The sequence below is a fragment of the Rutidosis leptorrhynchoides genome, chromosome 4, assembly GCF_046630445.1.
Source record: "Rutidosis leptorrhynchoides isolate AG116_Rl617_1_P2 chromosome 4, CSIRO_AGI_Rlap_v1, whole genome shotgun sequence".
NCBI lineage: Eukaryota > Viridiplantae > Streptophyta > Magnoliopsida > Asterales > Asteraceae > Rutidosis > Rutidosis leptorrhynchoides.
Genome location: NC_092336.1, coordinates 106,712,690 through 106,722,566, shown reverse-complemented (window position 1 = coordinate 106,722,566; position 9,877 = coordinate 106,712,690).

Below are 9,877 nucleotides of genomic sequence, written 5' to 3'. Positions count from 1 at the left end.
ATATATATAAACACATATACTTACATGATGGAGATAAAACCCGAACACAACCTTGATCTTTTCTCTGTGTAAATCTACAAGCAACCGCTACAATCAACCCATCACCACTACTGTAATCTCCACCTCTATCACCACCATTATTACTACCACTTTTCTTTGAGAACTGCAGTTTATATGATCATAAACTTCGAACAAAACCACCCTCCACCATGCTTGATCACCACCCACTTAATTCTTTCTGTTTTCATTCAAACACCAACACTACAACCCGTCACCACAGTACAGCAAAACATCTGCAACTCCTTTGTGTTTCTTCTTCTATTTCCTGTGTGAACCCAAAACACCATTAAAATAACTTCTGTTTACTACTCGATCTTGCTGTTACTACTGCTGCCTTATTATAATTTGAAATTCGAATAAACTGCAGCATGATAACGATGATATTGATGAATGATGGTTATAAAGATAAAAAAAGATGATGGTAAGTGAGTGGATATAATTGAAATGATTAGAGTAATAAAGATGATATTTGTGATCATATTTAGATATTTATTTATTTATACAAAGTATTGATAATTGTCGGTAATCTGTTTAGTTAAGATTATGATAGTGGAGAATGATATAGGAATGATGTTGAGATGATGAGAAATCGATGAACTGCTAGACAGAATCATGTTATAGCTCGTATAACCTAGGCTCTTTAAGGAATCAGAATAGACTCGTTTTAATCAAATAAATAGCAGGCCATCAATCTTGGGCGGTTTATGTTTAAAACGATTTTACAAAATGTGCTGCTTGTTGGGCTGGATTGAGCTAAACACACTTAGCATTTCTAAAAGGATTATGCTGATAGAAAAGTGTATGATTAAGAAGATGGTTAGATTATGATAAGGATTAGGAGATGATGTTAAATGATAGATTAAGGTGATGATCATAGATAAACTGTATGAATATAATTATGATAATCGTATAAGGATATAGATGATGCTCTTGATGAAGATGAATAGTTATGGGTTCTATTCTTTTATAGAAGAAGAATAAGGAAACAGAAAATTTTGGGTTAAATAAATTACTCCTGTGATATAAATCATAACGTAAGCAATAGAGTGATGGTTTAGAGTGTTATCGGGTTAGCGAGAGGTCTCGGGTTCGAGCCTGGGCTCGGGCATTTTTTTTAAAAGAAGAAGAAGGATGCAGAAGTAAAAGTTAAAAACAATTTAAGTTGGGTGTTAGTTCATAATCGAAACACATAGCGTTGTGGTTAAGGATGTTATCGGGTTAGCGGGACGTCGCAGGTTCAAACCCGACTTGGGCATTTTTTTAAGGGATACTTCTTTGAGGTAGTTTACTTATTACTTATTATTATTATTATTATTATTATTATTATTATTATTATTATTATTATTATTATTATTATTATTATTATTATTATTATTATTATTATTATTATTATTATTATTATTATTATTATCACTAGCTTAAGACCCGCGGATTCGCGAGTTTCGGTCAATAATTTTTTTAATTGAAAGAAACTTTAAATGATTTGATGTTAAAATGAAATCCAATGATGTATTTTTTGAGTTGCAGATTAAAAATTCCGTTTAACAAACAATATATGAAAAAGTAAGAAAGTAAACATTTAAATAAACGAAAATTAGACTTCCAGATATAAATAATATATTTGGTAAGACAACTTGTATATGTTGTTGTCCAATTATTTGTAGATATTAGAGTATTCTGTTGTGCTAATTGTTTCTTTGACGACTTTCCCACAGACGATTCAATGTAAAAAAGCATTTGAAGTAGTCATTCATGGTGTGAACACCGATGCAATTTGTTGAGTTTCTTTCAATATCCGTTGCATTTTCGTTAAACTCTTTTGACGCACTGTATCAGCCTACATAAGAAAAATTAAAAGTTTAGTATTGTACTGTATAATTATAATGCTGTTTATTATAGCTATAAAAGTTAAATGATTGTTTACCTTTTCAAGTAAATCAATAAAAATTGTGAATTTTCCTGTTACACTTGACATGTATGTTGCAAAGCTTGTCATAACACATTCATCACCTTTATCCACAAAAGCATTTCCTGATAATGAAGTAGATATATGTTTTTGCAAACATTATAACTCTTTAGTATTATCAGTTTCGTCCTTCAACAAAGTATCTTTCAATTATAGCATTTTATTCTTTTAATCACCGTAGAGCTCCACATGAGTCATTATTAACTGTATTTTTTAGTTATTGTTTGTTAATATTTAATGAATACTATAATTTGAAAACATAAAACGTTACTTAAAACTAAAATTAATTTCATTACCTCAATAACATCTGAAGGACGATAACCACCTATCCACATTATAGGACGTGCAGTTGGTGGCATCCAACAACCATATAGAATACTAAAGATGTCAATTTTAGCAGCTGATTGCTTCATTTTAAATAGTTGATTGTAATGTGAAAATATAGCATCTAAAATTTGGTTAATCCGAGCGGCATGGAATTTGTTGACCATTTCTTTATGCAAATTATAAATTAGCACTTGATGTTCGTCAAACCAATTCGAGTACACTTTTGAAAAATTTAGTGGATCTGCAATCAATTTATATGTTTCAGACGAAAAATGTATTTCATTTATCAATGATGTAAAAATGTTTTAATTTTTTTAAGAAACTTTTTCAAAATTTTACCACTATTGATATCCCCTTTCCGGAGTTCCTGTAAACAAGTAATTCTGAATAGTTAATATAGAAGTCATGAAATAAACTTTATTTAAAGTAACAATTTTATATTAATTATCGAGTTTAAACGAACAAATACATTATTGATAAGTACCTTTGAAAAATGATCATTCTGTACTTGAATTTGTCTCGATAGGTGTTGAACCGTTTTTTCCAAACTGTCTACGTATGCCTATTTTAAAGATTATGTGTAAACAATAAATCATTATTTGTTAAATGAAGTCAATTATAAGGTCGTGTGTGTTCATTTATATGGTCGTATTAACAAATTGGTATACATTGTCACAAGGATTATATTATCCTTTTTTTTTTAAAAAAAAACAAAATGTTTTCTATTGATATAACTCAATGACAGTACACAACAATACACACAAAGATGCATAGGGAGATTAAGCCAGCCCATCATGCAATAATAAACACTGGCGCATGTAGCTTAATCAAAACAAATGGAAACAAAAAAAAAAAAAAAACAATTAGATATGAGCTGCAGTGTAGGTAACCCAACACAGCCCAATTACATTGTATAAATAATAGGATTCGTAAGTAGTTGATTATTTTGGTTAGTTAATTACACAGCATATTTATGAATAATTTTTCTCATGAATATATATATATATATATATATATATATATATATATATATATATATATATATATATATATATATATATATATATATATATATATATATATATATATATATATATATATATATATATATATATATATATATATATATATATATATATATATATATATATATATATATATATATATATGGTCGTGCAAATAAATGAAAATATTGAACAAACCTGTTTTCTCAACCTGCACCTCATATTAGCCTCTTTTTGACTTAATTTTTTTTTTTAAATCCTAGAAATAACAAAAGCAATGCAAATATTATTATTACTACTAATATTATTATACACATAATAAGAAAAATAGAGAATATGATAACTATACCATGAATATAATTATAAGTAACCCTTATTAAAAAAATTATATTTATAAGTTATGTAAATATTAATAGATATAAAACCATTTTATTTTTAAATACTAATTTAACTTATATAAGCTTAAATATATATATAAATATATTTTGAAATAAGTGCCTAACATATTTTATTAAATTTTTAATTATTAAAATATTAAGACGAATATGAAAGTATATATATATATATATATATATATATATATATATATATATATATATATATATATATATATATATATATATACATAACAATTAAAATATATATTGTACCAATATAGGTTCTTTATATTATTTGATATATATTACTGATATAGGTTCGTGAATCCGAGGCCAACCCTGCATTGTTCAGTTTCATCGTATGCATATTTTTACTACAAAATATCGTATCGTGAGTTCATTTGATTCCCTTTTACTCTTTACATTTTTGGAACTGAGAATACATGCGTTGTTTTCATAACTGCTTTATTAAATGCTTTTGAAATATATTTTGAACTGAGAATACATAAAATGCTTTTATAAATGTTTGACGCGATATGACACAAGCAAAACATTCCTCGAATGAATAATTATGTAGACAGAAGTTCTGTGGATTATTATTGAATTAGTTGGACGTTATAATTGTCACTAATTGTTGTGAATATTTTCCCCTGATTATTATTGCTTGGTAACCTAAGAATTAGAAACGGGTATGACCCTAATTCACGCGAATCCTAAAGGTAGCTACCGGGTTTAACACCCCCACCCATAATGTTCACTAGACGGAAGAGCTAGTGGGCATGATGTTTAGTACTTCGAAGTTTATATATTATACAGACGAGATGTTCTGTTTTGGGGATACTATTGATGCGCATTATATGTTAAGGTCGGTTACCATGTTGAGCAATGAAATCAAATTGAATGTTATGTATCGAGAGAATGATTTTTATACACAGGTTATGTGTATTATTTTTGTGCACGAGATATGTGTACGGTTATTTAAAAAAAATCGCGAGGCAACCTACGGGGGAGAAAAGGATACGAACCTACTCTGCTAAGCATTATGAAAAATAGATTTGTACACGAGATAGGTGTACTGTATTTAAATCTTGTGGTCTATCAAAATGATGAATTTTATTGTTTATGATAAACCTATGAACTCACCAACCTTTTGGTTGACACTTTAAAGCATGTTTATTCTCAGGTATGAAAGAAATCTTTCGCTGTGCATTTGCTCATTTTTAAAGATATTACATGGAGTTGTTCATGGCATATAGAGGTCAGAACCTCGCAATGGGACCATCTGTTGAAGACTTTGTCCAGGTGGATTAGGACGGGCTATTACACCACAATCAATTTCAATCATCAAAACATTAAATCCATAAGATAGAACAATCGAATATTTGTAGTTTCACATTCAAGCAAACACTAAACTGATTTAGCCTAGCATATTAAAGTAGCAAAGAACAATTAAACAATAAAAACCAAATGTATTCATGATTACAATGATAAACTGATAATAAAAACGACTACCGAACATTATGATTAACTGAATAGAAGTAAAGAATGAGCAAATCTTCAATGGTAGGGTTTAGGTCTTCAAAGAACCCTTCAATTCATAGCTGGAAAACTGCACACCCCTTTAGGGTTAAAAACCTCAAGTATTTATAGCTAAACAAAAAGTCACCAGTTCGAACCCGCATCGCGACCGCGATATCCTTATCGCAACCGGGATCAATAAACGGCATCGCGACCGCGATGCTTCTATCGCGACCGTGATCAACCAATTTCGAATTCTGTAAATCCCTGCCAACTTATTACGACCGGGACACCACCTATCACGATCGTGATTCACTCCAGACTCAGTAAAACTTCATTTTCTTGCATCCAAACGTACTTTAAGCTCAAATATCACCAATACTTAGCAAGAAACCACCAAAACATTAACCCGAAGACCTCTGGAGCTATATTTATCATTTTAGCTCAATAAATAGCAAAAGTCTTCACATTTCCTAAAATAACCAACAATAAATAGACCATATTGCGATATAAAATATGTATAATTTGAGCGATATCAAATCCCCACACTTGAACCTTGCTTGTCCTCAAGCAAGTCTATCTTCAATATAAAATCAACTAATACAAAAATAAACAAACTTGGACAAGTCTTCAACAATTAAGAAATTAAGACATACCGATATCATTCTTCAGAAGCAATAATTCCATACCGTGTAGTCTTCAACATAACAAGCACAAGGATTAAGTCTTCAACAAAACCATCAAATTAACCACAATTCAAACCTAAATCTACCCATCACAACCATTCCCTCGGTCAAAGTCAACTCCACCTTCGCAAAGGTCACCAAAACATCAATTATCAAATATAAAATGTCATAAACTCAAACTTTTGACCTCCTTGACTTTGACCAATTACGTATGATTCACGGGATAGCCATTAACTCACCAAAATTAACACAAAATATCAACAAGATATATATCATAAGCTCCAATCACCATGAAAATCATAAGGTAAACCCCAAAATGAACAAGGGCTATGAATATCACAAAAATTACCGTTCACCAAGAAATCTATCGTGCACAAAGAATATACCTTCAAAAAAAATGCTCCTCTAATCAACCAGCTGCAACAACCCGACTTTTTCCGTTTACTTTCGTTACTTGTCCGTTAAGTATTTAACGGTGTTTACTTAGTCTTGTGTGTTTAATAGAATTAAATACATGCTTATTAAGGAGATTCTTGAACTTATTTCGGATAGTGAAATAACTAGGAAATGTTACGATTAAGAAAATCACCTAGAAAGCTTTTCAGTTTACGGAACTCAGAAAAACGACGAAATAATTATTTTTAATAATTATTGACTTTAAGAAAAACTAATTTAATTTATTATTTATTTAATGAATTAAATTCGGTGATTTCGTTTCAACGACTAGTTAACATTCCGGAGACCCGGTACGGTTAACGGCACTCGAAACGGACCACGTACAAGCAAGTAAGCAAAAACGATCCCGAACACCCATTAAAGGGCCAATCGGCCGAACCCCCTCCCCATTACCTTAGTGGACTTAAGCTTGGCTTGTTGGGTCATTAGTGTGGGATTTAGGGCCTAATGGGATATAAAAGGAAAAATTAGAGAAAGAACTCCCATTCCCCACAAGTGCTAGTGGACTTTTGCTCTCTTCCCATCCCCCTTTGGCCGTCGATCACCACAACATCACCATCATCACCAAAATTCAAAATTAGATCAAGTCTTAAACACGAACGTTGTTCTACGCATTATTCTCTACACGATAATATATGCAATTTGATCGTTTGAGGTATAAACACTAACCCTAGTTTTTCTAAATCTGAATTTTGTTCAATTGCATGGTGAATTCGAGTCTAGTGCTCAATTAGTGGTGTCTAGAGTTGTAATTTATCGTTTGATTGCTTGATTAACGTTGTTTGCATGGAAAACGAATTTGTTTCTTGTAGATCTGATAAAATTGACATGAGAACTAATCTTGTAATGTTTAGATGGATAGATATCGAAAAGTTATTAATTTTAGACTCTGATTTTGCATGATTTCGTTATCGTATGCTTAAGATATGCTTAAGAACCACATATTCGTTTCAACCAATTACTCCCGGTTGGACTGACTGGGGAGGCCAGGCTCACCTCGCCCTTCTTATAACTATGAATCGTCCCTTGCCCAGGCTCAAGCCGCCCACCAGCTTGCGATGCAGCAACAACACCAGCAGTCTCAGCAGCAACAGCAGGATTAGCAAAACCCCAGACCAAGTGATGGGTCCTTCTAGGGGTTCTTTTGAGAAGCTTTTATGTTGATGGTGAGGGCGCGTATGTGCGCATGTGTGGGTGTTAAGACAATTTTTTAATTTCTGTGTGTTTTTATTTTGGATGACTGTTTTTGATATTTTTAAACTATGTACTTGGTTATTTTAATGGAGCGTTTAGGTACCGCGGTGGTACCACCCCATCCTTGCATGTATGGTTTATTTGATTTGCAGGTTATGATGATTCACATGCTGTTAAATTTCAAAGACTGACATTAAGTTCAGCAATTTATTGCATTTGATGATTATTGTGTGATTGATGTTCGAGTGGATGCCGATGTTCTTATGCTGGCAGTAAGTTCAGCGCCATCGTGCACCGTCTCTCCATGATCTTCGGATCTAAAAATCCGAGTTTCATTTTCTTTTTCCCTTTTCACTATTGTCCTCTCGAATTTATCTTTAATTATCTGATTTCATGTAAATGAGGGCATTACATGATCTTAAGTGTGTGTGTGTGTTAGGAGGGGGGAGATAAATCCTCGCGGACATTTGACGCCAATTTAAAAATTTTATGGACTTTTTGATTAAGTTTTTGTTGAGAAAAAAAAGATTATAAGGAAGCAAAGTCTTCCATGATTTAAAAAAAACAAAAAATCCAAATTGTAGGATGATTCAAGTGCATCTATAGAGGAAGTCAAGTCTTCCGAATGCTCGTCTTACTAGGTGTAGGAGACTTCCTAATCTACATCATTTTATACTGACATTGGTTAATACTTCATTTCACGATGTATTACACCGATGTATCGTACTGTGAGAAGAGGAGCCTTGAGCTTCACAAAGTGCTGTCTTCTTTAGAAAGAGCAATGACTTCGTGCTAGCATTTGCTTAGACAACGCGCACCATGGTCAAAATCCGTGGTACCCTTTCAAATACGGGGATGTAGTATCTGCTTCCTACATTTTCTTAAAACTAGCGTAAAAGCTAGATGTGTGGGAAGTGGGGTCCAAGGACCTTAAAATTATTTCAAAGCTTGTAAGTAAAGTCTTACAAGTTAAGTTTGTCTCAAAAGACCATTGCTTGAAAGTAAAGTCTTTCAGGTTTCGAGCAATAGACCCTCTGAAATTTTTACACCCAAGGTAGTTCACTTCAGTGCAACTACCCGTGTGGCTGTCCCATAATTGGGAAAGCTTGTATGCACACCGGCTTTTGAGCTAAATCATTGAATTGATGGACCTCTTAATTAGCTACGTGGGGCACTAATTCCACGAACCTCTGTCAATGCTTTCGCCCTACCCTGAGAGAAACCATAGAGTTGTGATAGAAAGCTTGATGAGTACAGGTCATCCTGTGCCCGGATTGACCATAAAGATAGGGGTAACCAGTCCCCTACGCTTTGGCGCACCCACCTTAACCCCGTTTCTGGAATTGACGGATTATATATGGAATTGACGAATCATTGGTGTTTTGGGGGCATGGAGGTGAAAGAGGGATAGCCATAGCGGGTGTAATACCCCGTCAGAATCCACTAACGGAATATTAACTCCGGTCCCACAGTTTAGCGGTCCCGCCCTCTATATGAGACGTTTCCGAAAAGTATTCGCATTAATTAACATAACTAAGTCATTTATTAAAGAAAATGTAACTGGAAAATATTTGACATAAATGACTAACGTAAATGAACCCAAAACATCTCGAAAGAAAATAGTTGAAATGCGAATATTTGTTCTTGAAATGAAAATGATAAAATATGCTGGACGCCGTCCAGTTCTAGCAGCAAACAGCATAATAACTTCTGTTAAGCGGAAGCACTACCTCTATGAACCTGAGATAAAACATGCAAAACATCAACGAAAAACGTTGAGTGAATCTACAGGTTTAGTAAATCATTTCATAAGTTAGGCCACAAGATTTTCTGGAAAACATCGTAAGAAAAGTATACATTATCATGAGCACTTGATTATAAAGGTTTAACCTTTGCGTATAGCTGAGCCACACGTCTTCAGTTTACCCTATCTTAGTGATACATCGATCAAGTGTACGAGTAACTACAAAATAAGCACCAGTTATGTTGCGGTGAGGTTTGTCAAACCTAACGGTACCGTCCCTATAAGTCAAGCTTACAAAGTAACTAATATAATCAAGCTAAAGGATTTTTGATCTGAACTCATATGTATATGTTTAAGTTACTTGTGCCTAATATGGAAAACATTTGTAAAAAGCATGCATCTCATCCCTGTAAAAATGTAGTAGGGACTGTAGACTCACCTTAGCAAAAGCACTTGTAAATATCTTAGAAAAACGTACGGTTGTCGAACAATCTCGACTGAACAACACAACCTAAACAAGTAACTCATCTTAAGTATACACTTAT